Genomic DNA, 376 nt, shown 5'->3' with positions numbered 1-376 from the left:
TTCTTTTTCTGTAGTATCTTTGTCTGGTTTTGGTATCAGGGTGATTGTGGCCTCATAGAATGAGTTTGGGAGTGTTCCTTCCTCCGTAATTTTTTGGAAGAGTTTGAGAAGGAGGGATGTGAACTCTTCTCTAAATGTTTGATAGAATTCACCTGTGAAGCCAATCTGGTCCTGGACTTCTGTTTGTTGGAAGATTTTTAATCACAGTTTCAATTTCATTACTTGTGATTGGTCTGTTCATATTTTCTATTTCTTCCTGGTTCAGTCTTGGAAGGTTATAGCTTTCTAATAATTTGTCCATTTCTTCCAGGTTGTCCATTTTATTGGCGTAGTGTTGCTTGTAGTAGTCTCTTAGGATGCTTTGTATTTCTGCAGT

The sequence above is a fragment of the Physeter macrocephalus genome, chromosome 2 (assembly GCF_002837175.3).
Source record: "Physeter macrocephalus isolate SW-GA chromosome 2, ASM283717v5, whole genome shotgun sequence".
NCBI classification, from domain to species: Eukaryota; Metazoa; Chordata; class Mammalia; order Artiodactyla; family Physeteridae; genus Physeter; species Physeter macrocephalus.
This window is presented reverse-complemented; position numbering follows the sequence as displayed.